The sequence below is a fragment of the Rhea americana genome, unplaced genomic scaffold (genome assembly GCF_003343005.1).
Source record: "Rhea americana isolate MKP2758 unplaced genomic scaffold, rheAme1 scaffold_19, whole genome shotgun sequence".
Classification (NCBI taxonomy): domain Eukaryota; kingdom Metazoa; phylum Chordata; class Aves; order Rheiformes; family Rheidae; genus Rhea; species Rhea americana.
In genome coordinates this window covers 7,316,480-7,334,829 of record NW_028186038.1, presented here as the reverse complement: position 1 = coordinate 7,334,829, position 18,350 = coordinate 7,316,480, and positions in this window count along the sequence as shown.

Here is an 18,350-nt window from a genome sequence, read left to right as displayed (position 1 = left end):
GGTGCAAAACAACGGAACAGAACAGAACACGCGTCGCACAGGGCTAATGTGGGCGAGATCCCGTTTCCTTAGCCCCACACAGCAACTCTACTTAGCAAGGAAAAAAACTGAGGCTGAAACTCAAGAACAAGAAGGGAGAAGCGATTCTGAAGTCACAGTCCAACCAAACGCTTCTCTTAGGTCCAGCCTCCAACTGTCCCCGTCTCCTCAGGCCCAAACCCAAAAGGCACACAGGAGCCACGCAAACACGAACATCTTCCTGTTCAAAAGCTGGAAATCACAGCAGCTCCTCTGAAATTTTAGATTAAGTGCGTACATAGCGGTTGAACAATCCCCAAGCGTGAACCTCTGCTCCCACAACGGGTGCAGCAGCAGCTGCTCGCAGGGCTCGACAGCATACCCCGTGTTTAACCCAGAAGACTTCACTTGACAACTGAGACTGCCTTGAAGGAGCCTCCTAGCCCTTGCAGACCTTGGCCTACTTTCTGACATTTCCAAGAGAAAGTTCAACCTCTGTGTTTCGTGAGACTAGCTTTCTGTTTGCCCACTTTTAAAAACTGCACTCAAACCAGCAAACCAGTTTCACATAGGAAATTCTGTCTGGAAACACAGAAGTATACAGACACATACACCAGCTGAAACTCAGCCCGCCCCAGTAAACACTACATTTCCTTTTTCACACATACATGTAAAAAACCTGGATGGTTTTGAACGCCCTGCGTTCAGAGGGACCTTTCATTTTAGTTATGCTCGGTCAAAGCAAATAACATCATGTGGTAGCTCAAGGTGGTTTCTTTTGGCTCTTCTTTATACTTAAAAAACACTGAGCACATTTTTACAAATCCAAGTAATGTCCAAACAGACACTAACATCGCTTTATATTAGTTCCATCATCCTCTGCGCTGAAAGCATGAAGAATAAAAAAACCTCAGGCACTGAGGAATGACCTGAACTTTGACCTAAAGCAAACCTGTGCAGGTTAAAAAAATTCAGGTATGAAAATTATTTTCGCATTTATCATTTTCCAGTATCTTTTTTTTTTCTTTTCTTTTTTTTTTTCCTGCTTTGGAGAGAGGTAGGAGTAGAAAAGCCAAAATCCCAAGAGAACTGCCATAAAGTATTTTGAAGACCGCTTATTCAGAATGGAAACTCGAGGACACAGGCAAAAGCCTGCTTTAATGAGATTTCCAGTCCAATTTTGCAGAACTTGGGACATTTGGGTATCAGGACTTTTTACAGGCATCCAAACTGCAGCAAACTGAATACAAGCTTGCGTAATGACAGCTGAAATACAAGTTAAACATGCTGACCTTATACAGCATTTGATTAGATGCTAAGCACAAGAATAGAAGGGCTTAGGGAACAGTTTGGTATGTCAAAGAAACCAGGTAAAAGGACTTTTTCCCAGATTGCATTACCTAACTATGGAAACCAGTGCACCAAAATTTCACTGAGACCAAGATCTTGGCAGAACCAAACAAAAAGGATTTGATAGTGGTGTGAATAGTGAGAATATGCGCACTGTTAAGGACAAATGGCTTTGGGATGCTGGTGCTCCAGGGTAAACCCTAACTGACAGATGGCACCAAGGAGACATCTCCTTTGATGAAGGCATGGACAGCTGCCTCCCAGCTTGCTCACTCCAGAGCCAACGGCCCATCTGAGGGGCAGGAGATCAAGTAGGATAAGAGGGACTTTGGTAACACTATGAATTTGCCTGTGTGGCAAAGAGAGATGAATAATAGGCTTTGCAGACACTTCCGATTCTACATCAGTGATACACCAAATGTGGTTCCCGACTCAGATTCAGACCTGCTCAGGGAAGGACTGTGCCTTCTCCTATGTTTGGTGGAGGACTACTTGAGTATGACCATGAACGTATTGAAATGGAATACACTGAATTAACGTGTATCAAAAGCAAGCTCAGACTCAGCTATCTTTTCAATTGGAAAGTGTCCCCTGCTGATTTTGCCACGTTTCCTCCCTCTAAATTCAACAGTCAGCTGGCCACTGGCAAGTTTGAAACAGCCAAAGCACTCCTGAAGCAAGAAGGAATCTCAGGAGGACTGCTCTGCAGAGCCGGGACCACACAGTGCTTCTCCTCTCCCACTGAGGACCAAATTCCCATGGCTCTGCTCCAGCGTAATGAGAATCATGTTACTGGGATAATACTGAAGAGACAATTGCAGCCTGGCTTCCCATCTTCTCATCCTCAGCACATTTCAGACCAGGGAACAGTATCTCAAACTCGCACTCCAATTTATTAGTTTCTTCTCTCCCACATCTACTTTGGGGGTGAAACAGGAATTCACTCTAGGTCTCTCACTCTTCCTGCTTTCCATCAGCACTGGAAAAAGACTCTTTTTAAAGAGAAAAATAAGGCAGCAACTGGCGATGCATAACACAAGGCTTTCTGCCAGCACAGCTCTGCTAGTCAGGAATATGAAGAGATGTAATCCTTCATGGATGGAGATGTGCTGGCAACACTCCACATGCAGATACTGTTATACCAGCAAAATCATATTTATTTATTTATTTTTACAAATATAACTTGCATTATGCTGTGTTTGTAGGCATGCACATTTTTTTTTCTTTACATTCTGACAGTACAAAGTACAGCCACGTCCAGATGAGGATGTCTTTCGTGGGTGTAACAGCCTTTAGTGTCCTATTTTTGGTAGGCATTCACAGTGTAGCCAAGGTCTCAGATTTTTTGGAATAGATTATCACAACTTAGATTTATCCTTTGACACATCTCAAAAGAGCTTACAGGGAAGACATGTGGAAGTGAGGGAAAACATAACTTTCAGGCGTCTAGTCATGCATAAAATTAAAAGCAACTGTATTTTCAGAATATGAAACTCAAGAAAAAGCAAGGAGTACATGTTATTGTTGGGAATATGGTAGATGGATAGATGGATGGAGACAGAGAGAGAGAACAGACTAAGAAAAAGATACAGCTGACAAATGCTAATTTTTTAATCAAGAAAGTATATTCATGGAACATGTCATGCAATATTTGCCCAGCTGAACACACATCAGCAGCAGCCAGTGCGACCCAGAGCCACAGTGAGAGAGAGCTGTTGGCACAAGCTGTCCATAAAAATGACATTAAAAATGAGAGTTCTTCCAAACAAGGTCAACTCTTAGCTGCTGCTTCTCTTCCTCTGAGCCAAGAAAGATGGCTCAAAATGATTCAGCAAGGGCTTTTGTTCTGGTAAATCTCCAAGTGAGGTACAAGATTTGAAAAGAATCGCAGTCCAGCTCTTTGACTCAATGCATCGAAAACTTTGCTGTTCATTGAATGCAAGCTGAGCCATGACCTCCGTGAGTCCTGAAAGATTAGCTTGCTGCATCCTCAAGGCAGCTTTCCCAACAGGAACTTGATTGCTGACACCTTGAATTGTTTTAAGATGCTGCTGCAGTTTTCCTGTCCAGCCTAGGAATGTGACAGGTCCTGTGGAGCACCAAACTGCAGCTGCCTCCCAGCAGTGCTGCCTCTTCCACTTCTCACAGGCAGGGAAATACATAGAGGCATTCAATCATAGTATTCTGCAGGTAGGGAGGAAAAGGGCTTTTTATATGATTTTATGCAATTAAAATGTCCCTCTGGTTGGTGCTGTTACATGAGTGGTTGATCTAGGGTCAGGTTGGGGTGGTGGTTGGAATAAAGTCATCAGCTCTTTGAGAACCACAGACATTCTTGGAGATTTGCCTCTGCATCAGCTTCCTACCACAAACAGCCTTGGTTTCCACAAGTTAATGGAAAATACAACATGACAAAGAAGTCAGAAAAAAACATGTAAAGAGAGTAGTCAGGTTTATTCTATCAGGATTTTTACTTTGTTTTTTAAAGGAACTTATTCCTGGAAGCATCTGACTGCTCACAGAGTCTCTCCCCCAATGCAAGACACTTGTTCTTAGAAGCCTTACTTCATGTAAAGAACCACCCAGAAAAATAAACACATTGCTCAGTGTGTGGATCTTCATCATCGGTAAAGCCTTCACGCTCCTACAGAAGACGGCACAGAGAGGATACCTGCTCTTGTTGCTGGCTGCTTAATACTGAAAATCCTGACAATTCCCTTCCAGCATCAATACATCCATCCAAAGGAAAGCAATTTTAGATCTGACAGGCAATGAGGAGTAGAGCAGAATTGTTACATAAAGCATCGGGGGAGTAAACAGTAACATTGCGTATAGACAGTAATGCTTCCATCTGGAGGAACCCTCACCGTACCACACATGCTCTGGGATTCCTCGGAGTGATTAATTACATAGACTAGCTTTTTGGCAGGTATTCAAGACTTCCTTCCACATACCTGCCCTTCCTCCTGCACTTATTTTCTCTCTGTGTGTGCTTCTGCTGATGCTGTCTGTCTCCTTCCATGGAATTTTTGCTTAGCACATGAGAGTCTTCTCCTGCAGCCAAAGGATGGAGTAGCAGACATGCCTTAGCTTTCAAGGAGTCCTTACAGCATCTGTAAGGATACAGCAATGGGTAAACATTTCTCCCCTTGAGTACACCGACCTACTGCAATGCCATGCAATGGTCACTGTTGTATTGTGATTTGAGAGCACTTTGTACCTCTTCAGCATTTTTGTAACAAAATCATGCAAGGAAAAGTGATCATTAGTGTCTGCTTATGGTAATCTCTAAATGAAGGACACCTTTCCCCAGCCAGCACTAAGTCAAGGAGTGATGGCTGTGACACGGAAGAGTGGACACAAGAGAATTTCCTTTTCCTCATCCAAGCGGATTTTCAAGTTTTCTGGTCATCATGGCAGGGCCTCTCATAACAACAGCGTGTGAAGGAATCACAGCCCCGTATCACCTCGTTGTCCAATGCGCTCCCAATACTATGCCACTGAGAATGTGTGTATTTTTCAGAAAGAGCCAGCTACTCTGCCAGAAAGGGACCATGTATGCTCAGTTAACAGTCTACTGAATTGACACTTCCTGTATCTACTCATGCAGCTGAATATAGGCATCTATAGTAAATAATCATTTCCAAGATATGGGAAATGCTTCCTTTCATTACAAAGCATGATTTTCTTTGTTGGCTCCACAGAGTTAAAAGGCATCTGTTTAGCTGAGGATAGCAGCAGTCAATGCTACTACCAACTCCCAAACTCCATCCTCTTAACTCATGACCTAACTTACTGGTTTTCTGTCTGCTATTCTGTGCTATGTATCAAGGGTGACTATCAAACAAATCACTGCTGGAAATGCTGACAGTGGTTTCGCTTTTAGGTCTGCAGCTAATAGCGTCTTCCTTTTGCCCTTCTGGGAAGTATAACTACTCTTATACAGCCTTTTGATTCGCTCCCCACCTCCTGTTGACTTCAAAGGATATGCATAAGGACAAAATCCTCCCCCTTCCAAAACCCGGAAAAGCCAGCAAGTTCATCTTCAGCATAATATTTACTAGACTAACCTTTTTGCAATCACAGCTAAAGCCAGCCTGTTCCAAAAAATAAATTGTGTTAGAAGTGTCCCAAACTGCCCAGCATGCTATTTTTTTCCAAGATATCCCTGTCACTTCATACTTTAGGACATGCTATTTCAAATCTATACAAAGTCATGTAGGGGCCCAAGGCCTAGAAGGTGTCAGAATTCAGTTCAGAAGCTTTCTAGACTTCAACTCCAAAAGCTCTGGAGGCAAAGCCATGGCTCTTTGACAATGGCATTTGTACTGGGTATTCCCAAATCCTTCCCTCGTAGGGGTCAGGTCTTCCCAAGACACTGAGGAAACAAGACAGGCAGGGAAAAGTAATCCTGTCTTTACCAGTTTTTTACACAGTTCTAAGCCATGCCTACCTCCAGATTTTGTTCTTAAGCACAGAAATGTTTCAGCCTGTTCAGATAGGTAGAGGTAGGACTGCACTTTTGGAGGCTGTCCAAACCATCCATTAGGCTTCTAGCAGTGACTAAATTGTTCTGCTTGATTCATGGGCAACAATTCTGTCTCTGAAGGAAGTTAACTATAAGTAGGACTAGCAGTCACCATTGTGCAAGCTACTGGAACCAATTTGATTATAATTACTATATAATATTGAACAAGCAGCTCCAATGTAGCCTTGCAGAGGCAAAGAGAAGGCTTCTGCAAGTAGGCCACCATCCCTGAAGCTTTTCAAACACATCTCAGTGTTAGTCTGCAAGCACCCTAATCTAATTACTCTCACACACCCCATCTATGTGAAAAAGAGCTGAAAAAAAATCAGCTCCAGGTTCATTAAATAAAACATGGTCAGTCTTATCTTTTGCAGCACTTCTTATCCTCAGTTTCTCCACCAGCTTCTAAGATCCACCAGATGACTGCTGCATATGCTTTCCCTACCTTTCTCTGCACAAACCTTACAAGAGTAATTCGCAAAATCTCAGTGCCTGGGCTGCTGCAAGAGTTTCTGCGCTTCCTACAGCGGCTTTCTGTTGCAGTGCTGCTAGTGCATTTCTCTGGGCCAGCCCTAGAGTGCATCAAGACTTCACAGAGCGATATCCCAGCTCTGTGGCTCTGAGAGAAAAGTAATGAAGCCTGTCAGGCCCCTTTCAGGAGTGCTGCTACCCTGTTCAACTTAAGTGCAAAATGATTGTCATCAACCGCTACAATTACCTTCACTTTAACTCTCACTCAACCATCTTCCTAATCACTGGAGGTATCAAATTCCACCAAGCTCCTGAGCAGGGTCCCCATAGCTCTTTCGTCCTCTTCCTTGTGTCTCAGCCATGCACAAGGCCCTCTATGCCTGGTGGGATGCAAACCAAGTCTGTTGACACTTAAGCTCGCCCAAGAGTCCAGGAATCACGACTGTATTACCTGCCTGTCAACAAGCATTTCATTAGCAGTTCTGTCTAGGGTTATGATGGTATTAACCACCATGACCAAAGCAGTTGCCCTTTTGGAATGGGGACTGTGCCTGGTTCTGCCTGGCTTGCCCGCAGAAGCACGAAGAGGTCCCGGATGCATTTTAAGGTGGGGATGCGTCTCCATACAAGCCCTCACAAAGGGAGCTATAAATGTTGGCGAAGCAGGAGGGAACTAGGTCACCAGCGCAAGAGCCAGCCATACTTTTCAGAGAATCTGTGAGCAGTTTGAGCCCTCAACCATCAGACATCTGAATTCAACTACATTTCAGTCAGACAGATGCAGATCTTGAGGACCTCTCTTAAGGTTGTTCAAGATGCATCCTTTTCCTCTCCAGCAGATTCAAATGCATATCTGGCCGGTTATCTACCATGAAAACACTACCCAGATGTTTCCAGTGCTGACAAATAGATCTTTTCCATCATCACTCAATCATTATTTTCTCAGTTTAACTCAATATGTATTAAAATAGCATTCAAAGATGGAGTCAACCTTCAAAAGCAGATAATTTCAGATTCTCTCGTCTACAGAGACATTTTCGGTTCTCAGGTCTGGATGAGAGCATAAAATAACTGAACTTTGTTCCTGTGGCTTTTTACATCATCCGTCCCCTCTCTGACTGAAAATATTTCTATTCCTCATTCCAGCCCATCTGTTCTTCAAAGAACTCATTCTCTATATTTACTTGAAAAACAACTGACTAAAGGCAAAGGAGACTTTTCAGACAAAAGTATGTTCATAATTAAGCAAAGAACATTGCGTGTTTATTCCTGCTAGTGTGTGTGCGTGCACACATACACACACGTGTGCAGGCCTATTTTTAGTTACACTGTCAAAACTAATCTTAACATTTCCCAGCAAGAAGGTCTTCTTGACCCCAACACACATCATTATTTCTAATTAGAAAATAAAAACCTAGAATTGTCAAAAAGATCACTCGGCAGGGGAGCCCTACTGCGAGATGACGGGATTTTTCCCTGCTGTTGTGTTTTCTTTAGCTTTAATTTACTTTCGCGTAAAAACCGAGCCCAGTGAAAAATCTTCAGTCAGCAGGGAAAGGAAGAACAGGCTCAGGACAGCGGCACTGCCCTCACCTTGCCGCGTAGTTTGGAAATGGCATTTTTTTGCCTTCTCAACAAGTTACTCCTCTAACACAGGCTCCTCTCACTCCATACAACCTCACCTACCTATACTGTGTTCAAACTGTGTCCACTGATAGACCTGTTCTCACACTGGAAGGAGACCAAGGTATAACAGTACCAAACGCTTTTCTACTGGTCTAGCCCACGCTGCCAGTAGTTTCAGTAAAAGACCAAAAAGCCAAGCACATCTCTAAGAGAGGTCTTCTCCTCCTTTCGCCGTCTATGATGAGGAGATGACACATTCCCCTTTGTCTTATCTTTCCTCAGGATAGTCACTTCTGGAGAAGAATACTACTCTACTATTCACCGGGAAGTGCCTGTAACGAGGCAGGTCTTGACTGAGGCTGTGCCCTCGAGGCACAATTTCAGTACACGCAACAGTGGCAGCTGGAAAGAGAGCTTCAGTTAACTGTCCTCAGGAAGAACATCTGCATGCCTCATCCAGGCCATTCGGACAGGAGCGCGCTGAGGAAATCCTAAATGACTCAGGGCTGAGCTCATTTGAAACAATGAGTTGCAAACCACATGTGAAGGGGTGAAAACCCCTCTAATGACCACGCTGATGAGTTCTCAGAAATCATCGCCTGAGGGGAAACGCATTTGTACAGCCCACTCTTTGACACACAGAAGTCACTCGGGCAAGGTTGACTTGCTGAAATCCTCTCATCTAGCTATGCAGGGAGAGGAACTAAATGAGCCGGATGCACCTCTGAAGCTGCTGGAGCCTTGGGTGCACAAGCTCAGGTTCAGGCTTCCCTTGGAACAATTTTTGTCTCGGGGCAGCAGAGCAGTTTGTACAGATTTCAGAGAGACTTGGCCAGGTTTTTCTTTATCTAAATTTCAACTAAAGCTAGAAAAGGAATTCTACCACACAGGACATGATACACTGCACAACAGCCCAGACTTGCAGCGTTTCTAGGTACAGTTGGAGAAAATCATTAATACTTCATGCCCACCACACTCCTGATAAGGATGTTAACATCCTTAATACCTAATTCAGTCACTGACCCATTTACATCTGTAGTAGGACCACTAGTAGTTGCTCTACAGGGAACTCCACTGATGCAAGTCTACTCTGCTGTTTATGGTGTACTGAAAAACATCTCTTAGATACAGGGTCTATTCATGTGCTTACGGCTTCTTGTAATTCACCTGGCTAAACTTGTGGTAGAGGGGTTTCAATGAAATAATTCTGGAATATGAACTATAAAGACTTAAGCAGCAAGTCACCAAGGGTTTGAAATATCTGCAGTCTGCATAGACAAGGCACACAAAGAATGGGGGAAAAAACAGGGATACAGAAAGCTGAGATAACTAAAAATGAAGGAAGGTTTTTTTCAGGTCTGCTATGATCAGACAATCCCCACAAATATAAAGGAAAAATAAGTTCAGTCGTAACCTTCCCAAAACAGAGGGGAGAAAAGCACTTCCACCTTCTCAATGAGGCCATGGAAATACCAAGTCAGATGCGACTGACCTTCAACCCATCACATGCCCGTTTTTCCAGGTAGAACTGAGCAAATTCTATTCAAACTCCTGCATAGATCACAGGGTGAAGAAACCTTGCTGCTGAGCAAGCGTACCTTTTGCAGACTGTGTCACCCACTGCGCAGCGGGTACATCGCAGGCCACTCGCCGCTTCCTTGGCTGCTACGCAAAGCTGCGAGGACTGCCAGGTAGAGCCTACAAGGGCCCAACTGCACGTAAGTGCAAGTGACAGTGTTCGCTGGTGGGATCCCTTGTCTGTGACACACATTTCCTAAGCGCAGAAAGAAAATCCATACTACTGGCTTTTAGGAGAGAATCAAATAAGCACAACAACAAATATGCTTTAAGTCTGCATTCAGGTTGAGAACGAAATGGGTGTATCGCATCCTGCTTTACCCACAGGGACATGAAACGCAAGTGCCTTGCATTTCTTTGCCTTTCTCCTTTTCTTACTTCTTTTGGACATTGTCAGAGGACTCCCTTATGCGCGAGGGGCGCATCAGACGGGTAACTGCAGCCAATCCACTCAGCTCCGCGGACGAAAGTGGCCACGCTAGCAAGAAATTTCATTTCCCATAAGGAATGAAACGGATCTTGCCAAGCGCGTTACTTCAGAGGACAGAATTTAAAGGAAGTACTTGCCTGCGATCTGCAGACAGCACAGGCGGGAGCTTTGTCTTTGTTTCACAGCAATTTATCCATGCAAAAGAGCTGAGAACTGGGCCTGTAAATTTTTACGTTTCCTGATATATCTGGTTTCCAGGAAAAAAAATATCTGCTTGTAGAAGTCCTCCTTTACTACTGCAGTCAGGAAGGATACTGCCATTGACCTTAACAGAAGTGAACCAACGTAACAGCAGTGACGACGTTCTTTTAGAGAGACGATTTACGCTTGCAAAATACGTTTTTTCGTATTCTTGAGCCTGAAGTCTCTACTCCCTTCCTGACTTGCGGCATCAAATGTTTGCACTGATTTGCCAGATTTGTCTTCCCAATCCACTACTCCCCGTGCAGAGCGTCCTGCTCTTTGTGATAACCCCTCCAGCCGCCAGTACAGCAACGCTCTGGACTGACTGTATGGCTCACAACAGAGGCAGGTAAATGTGCTTTGGGATATGGTACTTTTTCTTATTTGTGGGTAGATTCTTCTTGCTACTTGCCGCTGTATACTGTTACTAAACACTTTTTTCTTTCTTTTGTTTTATAACCTTAGCCAGAATGGCCACAACTGATTTCTTGATGTCTTGGAATCTATCCAAACCATCCATTAGTCCCGAGTTCAGGAATTGATACATCTTCCAAAAGGCTCATGGGCAACGCTACCGTCTCTGAAAAGAAGTTAACTTACGGTAAATGAAAATAAAATTTACTACTTGGGACAGGTCACATGTAGTTAATAATTTGGAATTTATGAATTGTCATCCACAAGACTCCATTCATCTGCAGCGATAAGGGGCCTTCAGACCACTCAGCACGGTAATTCTCCCTTAAATCATTGTTATTTGTGTGCATTGCATACAAGGCGTACACATGGCTTACATCTCCACCGCACTAGGCACTATCCAAACACTATGGTAGGTCATCACAGTCACCTTATTCTGATAACGGTGGTGTTTGATATAGCTCTGGGACATGGCCCCGAGTAGGGACTCCTATCAGGATGTCTTCCTACACCTCCTTTGCCATCTGCTCCATCAACAGGTGGTATGGAACATTTATGAGCCAGACAGGTAGCTTATTCAGGGCAAAGGACTGGCTAGAGAGGCTGAGCTCCTAAGCACAAAGGTTGAGTCCTTGGCATAATGATGACGAGACAACGGAGCCCCAAAGATGTGCTACCATGGAAGACCTTGCCCATGCTGCTGGTTTCTGTTTTAAAGGCTCGGTTCGTTTCTATCTAGCAGAAAACACGGTACCCAAATTTCTACATTTAGAGACCTGCTCCTCCCGGTTGGGACAGAGCCTCTAGCCTTCCTCCCACAGGCCATGTTTTTTTTCAGCAGCATCAGTCCAGAACAGAGAGAGGTTGCTGCTACTGGCACTAACACGGCACTGGAGAGGCTCTCCTCCTACCACGGCACTGGAGAGGCTCTCCTCCTACTACCATCTCCCATACCAAACTAAACAACCGACTGCAGACCACTGGATGGGGTACTGAAATCACTAGGGCTCCTAGGGCCTCCCTGAGACTCCACAGTGGCTTCTATGCTATTACTGCTCTGCAGGCCCTCAAACTGTTCAAAGCCTGCAGCATTGCAGTACTAAACACAGGGCGCATTTCTCACTCCCAGATCGTTCCCGGATCCCATGATTCGTAGGACCCAACTGCTGTCTGCAGTACATGTCCCAGATAGCCCTTTGTGGCAAGGTGCAGTAGAAGCACAACATCTCAGGCTTGGAGATGTTATACCAGAGCCCCAGGTTTTTGCTGCCTCAGAGTCCTCAGTTTATTCAACAATTAAGACCTTGTACAGCAGTTACATGCAAAACTTCCAAAAAATCTATTCTTAATGAAATGTAAGTTTTGAAAAACATCCTTAAGGGACTAAGCACGATCAATGACCAAGCCTCATGAAGTGACTGCATCATTCTCGTGCCCAATGCGTGCTCTCCGTGAAGCTGCGCAGCGTGCTTCTCGACACACAGAGCAGAGCCGGCCTTTCAGAAACTCTCAGCTCTGTGAGCCACTCACAGTGTGTGTCGGAGGGGAAAACCTTACTTCATGCTTGTGGGTATTTACATCACGGTTAAAAAATATTTCTGAGCCCATCTGTTTTTCAGTGCAAGACACTGATTTTCTGTGGCAAGGCGGGAGGGGGAGCTTAATGTGGGGCACAGAGACACCCCTCTGGAAAAAAAAGTCGTTCTCAATTATCTGGTATCGTGTCATACAAAGAACGTTACCACCACTAACACGTATGTATCAGTGTTGATTGTGGTCTGGTTTCTCTCTCTCCCCTTTTCGCTAAAGGCTTCAATCCTGACTCAAACATACAGATATTTACATGGTGGGTGAATAACCACTCAAGCAGTATGAAAATTGCCGTGACTGAAAGTACTCAGAGCCAGCAGTAGGAAAGCAGCTTTTACCAAAACCACGCAAAACGAAGAACGCGCGAGAGAAGCAGTGCCGAGGTGACTAGAAGCATCTGTGTGAAAGCGGTACCCTCCGGCACACAAGCTGGTTGAAATCTTCCCCGCAGCAACACCCACTCGACCGCCACGCTCCAACAAGCGCATCCACCTGCATTCAAAGGCCAGTGGCTACCAATTCCACTGCAGCATGAACAGCAACGCTGTGAGCTTCAGGAAGCCTCGACTCAGATAAAATAGAAAACCATCCAAAAAATGAAATTATCAAGTCAAATCCATTTTTTTCCCCCTGAGGTTTACAGGGCTCCACCAACACCTTAATTCTGCCATTGACTTTGCACAAAAAAAGCCGGTGGAAAATGCCAGAATTTTACTCATTTTCTGAATGTTATTCACTGCAATAGATAATTCTTAACAACTCTTCAGAACTACTGGTGTCTAACCATAAAGGCCATTTCACAGTTAACTTTTACAATTACAGAAGTGATTTCAAAGCATCTTTTAAAGCTGCAATTCAATTCCAAAGTCTGTATATCTCAAATTTTCCGTGTAACCTAGAAGGAAACACTGAGCAGGAAAGCCTACCTGAGCACCTCCAAAATACCAGCGCATTCCTCATCTCCATGTGTTGTCCCAAGCACAGGCTCCACTTCAGGAGCAGAAAGGTTGAGCATCATTCAGGAACCAGAGCAGAAATCATGCAGAAGAACACTCGCTGATGGAGATGCTGGTCTGGTACTTGGGAGATCTGGATTTTCCCTCCACTGCTAGCAAGGCCGTTCCTATGCAGATTCAGTAACACAATTTGCACTTCTGTTGCCTGCCTGGAATGAGAAACCCCTAAAATTCACATCTCACTGGCTGTCTCCCCTGGTTAAAACGCAAGCTTTTTGGAAGAGGGCTATCTTTCACCGCGTACTTTGCCCAGGTTGGATGTCACTGTCATGCCGTGTCTCAAAACAATAATGCCAGTAAGCAGTGGCTGCTAAACGGTATACGTGAGTAGACGGAGATGCACAACCAAATTCCCCCCCTAAAACTGTAGTATGCTTTTTCTTTGCAGGAAGGAAGCAGTACGATGGAGGCTCAAATGTTTTATGGAAACATCAACAGGAGGCACAATTACTGAAACATGTTGTTAGAGACCTTGCTAATGTCAAGTCTCCTGATTTACATAGAAGTATGTTCCTGTTCTCTGGGACAGCGTGCATAAACTCCAGCTTTAAGCTCTCAAATGATTTGCCGAAAACAGCAAGTTTCACATTGCACTAGAACAGTATGTTTTGTGCACATTATTATAGGCATATAGCTTCAAAATCCTGGTCATAAAATACATCTAATCAGTTCTAAAAGTTTTAAGAACCCTCCAAACAATGGTTAGGTAAATTATTGCTTGCTTTTAATATACAGCAAGGTGCCACCTAGGCATAGCCTACAGAGACAACGCAGCTCCCGGGGGGACGGCCTATAGGGCAGGGCTACACTTCATCTCCCAGTGATATCTACCACACCACGAGTCTCAGCTATTGGGCAACAAGCTGGTAGCCACAGGGGGCAGCTGGCTCAACTGGAACTACTGCTCTTTATCAGAGCAGTTGGAACTGAACAGGTACTTTCGGGCAGACTGACACGGCAAGCTCAGTATACCCCGTCCCTGAGGGCGCTGACGAGCGAACCTTTGGGGCTGGCTTTAAGAAACAAAGCCAGCGTTCGGTAAACCTGCCTCCGCTACAGTCACTTCTGAGCCACGGTCTCTTTGGAGGCTCAGGAGTCCTGTCTACTAACACTGAATTAATTGCATTCCCCCCGCCCCAAGCTCTTACTTTGCTCCCTGAAAGCCTGGCTCACAGCTCGTGGACTTGGTTCAGCTCAGGCCTCCGCTCCTTGTGTCTCCCCTACCAGTTAGTCTTTCTCCATCCTCTGTTTCCCAAATGTTGCATGAAGAAAGCTCCCACGGCAGTTTGTGGGAACAAAGTGGGGCAGAGCCTGGTTTCTGGCAGTGCCTCAAGGGTGGGATTTTCAGGAACATTTTACAACCACTTAATTGCCAACAACAGCACATGTAGGAGCCAAAACAGCCAACGCAAAGCACTTGTGCTAACCCCCCACCCCCCTTGTCCCCTTAAACATACCCTAGATCTATTCCATGGTGGCTGCAAACTGAGCGAAGACCACGATGTGAATGAGGCTTTCCTCAGCAAGGCAGAAGAGCTTACAGGTGCTTGTTTGCACGTACGCAAAGCTGCACAGCGGAGCGCTAAAATAAGGGAGCCGAGAACAGCGTCTGCCGTTCACCCAGAAAGGCAGTGACTGGTTTGCTCTTTGGCAACTCTTACTAGAACATTAATCATCGCTGATCAGCCCCATTCTGCTTCCATGTCAGGATGATGCCCTGAGATGTGCAGTCCATGAAAATCATATTGAAAAATTGCAGAGGCCAGTATCAGGTCCACTGGCTGAAACATCCAGGATCTCCAAGAGTTCTCAGGCTGGAGTCTTGAGCTATCAATGGTTCACAGGGGTTCCTAGCACAACACTTTCAACTAACTGATTTAATATGACATAGCATCTTGTGTTTATCAAATTTAACACAGATCAAAGCCTGCCCTGGACATGTTTCAACTTCAGGTCTAGCAGCTAAGCAGCTTCAGCTGTAGCTAAGCAGAAGATGACTTCCACAAAATACCCAATTATTTAAAACTTACAGGAGTGAAAAAGCTGTGCTGGAACATACCTATTATCACTAAATCAGTGTTTTAGTTTTGTCTCAGGAGCCTTTTAATATCAGCTCCTCATACAGGCACTCACATCGTCGGCTCTTCGTTCCGCTTCTGATAAAGAGACCGCGGGGAGCTTTGAGCCACAGCCTCTCCCCCTCCCCAGTAACACAGCGCACGCGTCCCCATATCAAAGCCACGAGCACGTTTAGTACTGGCAGCCCAGAGCACTCCAGAACTGCAGACCGGCCCCACGTCTGCACGACTGCAACCGTCACTTGGTATTACTGCTCGGGGCGCCGGGGTCACACACACATCATCCAGGCACACCAGCCTGGAAGTTTTGTCAGAGTCTTTCCCTTGCTCTGCCAGCCTCCTTACTCATTCCCAGAGCCCCTTTCCCCGCTCCCCTCCACACCCGTTTTCTCTCCCCGCTCTGACTCGCGCCTCTGGCGCTCCCGGGGCTTTGGCCATCGTGCCCGGGATCCCTCGGTCAGGATTAGTAGGTGGAAAATGGTTATGTAACTTCTCGCGCTCAATGGTCCCTCTGTGCACGCGCTCGAGCCGTGGGCGGTGGCTCATCGCGTTCTGCTCTGCGCTGCTGTTGTAGCTGTAACGTTTCGTTTTCTTCATTAAGCGAGAGGCTGCCGCCACGGGCCCAGAAGTTCTCCTGTATTTCAGCCCCCGGGCAAGGGGTCGGGATGCTTGTGGGCCTCACCACGCACATAAGCTGCCCACAGGTCTTCCAGAAAAAAAGACACTGCCAAAGCCTGTTCCTTTTCTCATTCCTGAGCTGGTTGCTAAAATTGAAAAAAATACATACAGACAGAACAGGAAAACTAGCTGAAGCCTTAGGGAAGGGAGGATAAGAGGTGAAATACGTCCACTAGAACAGATTTTCCAGAGGAAGGCAACAGCTGGAGCAGCACTGCTCAGAAGAGCACTGCTTCACAACTGGACACTTAAGGGAAGAGTGATTTTCTTTTTCCTCCCTCCTTTCCAAACTCTTATTTTTAGGATTCATTACCACAGGGATGTGTCAGGCCATCTCTCCAGGTTAAGCTTTTTCACCCCTTTTTCCTGGGAAACCAGTCTTTGCATTTGCAGTGCCAAAGGCCATGCCTTCCTCTGGCACAAATTCCCACAACTTGCAATGAAGCTACAACGGCTCAACCTTAGACGTCTCCTGACATCCCTTGCTTCCTCTTACGCTAAAGTTCCTCCGCACTGGGCTGGAGTTCCTCTTCCTTCCAAGTGGTTTGTCCCTTCAGATGCTTGAAAGTACACAAATCTTTCTTTCTTAAATGATTAAGAGATACATCTGTTGTAACCCTTCCTCCAGTCCATCTTTTACTCGTGCTCAGTCTGGTACGGAGCCTCCCGTTCCTGCACATTTCCGAACGCGCATGCGAAGCGAGCGGAAACGCCAACTCTTCCGAGGCCAGACTGGGTCCGGCACAGGATAGTCAAAGAAATGAACAGATTAAGAGCCATCAGGGAACCTCGGCCAGCCTTCAAATATAAAACCAAACACTTCCCGCATGGCTGAAGGAGACATGCCTGAGGGACAGTGCTTCTTTATATCCAGCCTGCGCCCAGCCACGCTGCGTGCACTTGGGTCTCAAGAGTCTAATAGGCTTCATTCAGCAGGAGCAAAAATAGACAAAGATGAAATCAAATATCATGACATTTTCTCAATGTTTCTAGCCAAACAGAAAATTAAACAGGCTCAGTATTATTGCCAGAATGTTAATTTATGCACTGCTTTGAGGAAAGCAGACTCAGGCACATACAGAAGGTCAGGTTTACCACTGTGTTATTAGCAGCCTCCTCCTTCCTCCTAGAAATCCTCACCAGGATACTTTCCAGTCAAAGGAAAAATACGCTACACTGAGAGGAGGTGGATGAAGGGCTGGAGCTCCGTATGGAAGAGGAAAGTACCGACCTTTCAAATCACTCAGTTATAGGCAGACTGGGAGGGCAGTACCAGGTACACCTCAGTATCTTCTCTATCTCCACCCACTCCATTGTACTTGTACATTCATGCTGTACTGGTGATTTTTTTCTTTTTTTTTTTTTGTTAAGATGGAGTAACACTGAAAACAATTATCCTGCACTCGTGAAACAAGTAAAGGGAGAGTTTACCCTCTTCAAATATTAAAGGTTGAATTAACAAAAGGAACACTGAATTTCGATCAAAATCCTAATGGTGCAAGGTAAAGGGGTAGAGGTATTTCTACATGGTGCTCATTAGAACATTTTAGGGGGAGGAGAGGAAGAGACAGCTTCATGAGAGCAACTCGCAAATAAGAAAGCAAGCTTAGTATGAGCCTTGCACCAGGCTTCCTGAAATTACTTTTTGTGCCACTTCCATATATTGACAAGTATTTGAAAATAACATACATTCTATGAGTTGCAAGTATCCTCCTGTGGACCAAAACTATGTTTTCATACAACACAGAACATTGTCAGCAGTGCAAAACCCTAGTGCTGGTTGCTCTAGCAACATGTATAAAGGAGCACTGGGTGTAGAATGCAGGAAAATTTTGAAAAAGTATCAAATAATCAGTCTCTGCAGGAAAGAAATACCAGCTGCAACTGTGCTAATGGATCTCCAACACAGCCAGCACCACTGGAGAAAGAGGGAACCCTCCTCTGAAATCACACAGCACAGAGCCCACAACCACGCTTTTATCATCCTCACTTTCCAGAACAGCTGACATCCAGGTTCCCTGATGGGCTGCGATAGCTCTGAACTGATGTCTGCGAGGACATAGCTGGCTTGCAACTGAAGAAGCTGAATAAAGGAGCGGGAAAAAAAATGGGCTGACTGCAGATGAAATGTGAACCTAAAGCACTCACTGGAATGAACGTTTGTTACTTTTGAACACATGCAAGAGAATTCAGGACTGGCAATTTCTTCTTTTTTTAAAAAAAACAAAAAGAAAACAAAAACAACCTTCAGCGAACAAAATGCATTGTAAACATCTCACAAAATTCCTCCCCTGAATTCTCATCCATCAATCCTTGAAGGTATCTTTTTC